The sequence below is a fragment of the Phalacrocorax carbo genome, unplaced genomic scaffold (genome assembly GCF_963921805.1).
Source record: "Phalacrocorax carbo unplaced genomic scaffold, bPhaCar2.1 SCAFFOLD_306, whole genome shotgun sequence".
Taxonomy (NCBI): Eukaryota; Metazoa; Chordata; class Aves; order Suliformes; family Phalacrocoracidae; genus Phalacrocorax; species Phalacrocorax carbo.
The window spans coordinates 1-962 of NW_026990529.1; positions in this window are offsets into that span (position 1 = coordinate 1).

Here is a 962-nt window from a genome sequence, read left to right on the forward strand (position 1 = left end):
GGGCGGGCGTGCGAGGGGCGAGTGTGAGGGGAGAGTGTGCGAGGGACGAGTGTGCAAGGGGCGGGCGTGCGAGGGGCGAGTGTGAGGGGAGAGTGTGCGAGGGACGAGTGTGCGAGGGGTGAGTGTGGGTGAGGGGCGGGCGTGTGAGGGGCGAGTGTGCGAGGGGCGAGTGTGAGGGGCGAGTGTGCGAGGGGTGAGTGTGAGGGGCGGGCGTGTGAGGGGCGGGCGTGTGAGGGGCGAGTGTGAGGGGCGAGTGTGCGAGGGGCGAGTGTGCAAGGGGTGAGTGTGCGAGGGGCGAGTGTGCGAGGGGCGAGTGTGCAAGGGGTGAGTGTGCGAGGGGCGAGTGTGAGGGGCGAGTGTGTGAGGGGCGAGTGTGCGAGGGGCGAGTGTGCAAGGGGCGAGTGTGCGAGGGGTGAGTGTGCGAGGGGCGAGTGTGAGGGGCGAGTGTGCAAGGGGCGAGTGTGCGAGGGGTGAGTGTGCGAGGGGCGAGTGTGCGAGGGGTGAGTGTGCGAGGGGCGAGTGTGCGAGGGGCGGGCATGTGAGGGGGCGAGTGTGCGAGGGGCGGGCATGTGAGGGGCGAGTGTGCAAGGGGCGAGTGTGCGAGGGGCAGCGTGCGAGGGGACGCGTGCGAGGGGACGCGTCCGAGGGGCGAGGTGTGCGAGGGGCGAGCGGGGAGCGGGTGGTCACGGGCACGCCGGGAAGGGGCTGTGAGCACCACGGGCGTGCACGGGGAGTGTGAGCGTGCAAGGCATGTGCACGGGGAGCACAAGCATGCAAGGAGCGTGCACAGGGAGCGTGAGTGTGCAAGGAGAGTGCAAGGAGCGTGCCCGGACCCCCACACACACACGGGGGGGCGGGTTGGATGCACACGCACTTGTGTCCCCCCCTCCCCCCGCCGCCCTGGCACACGCACGTGCCCCTCCCGCGGGCGGGGCGGGGCGTGGCAGGGCGGGGCAGGGCGG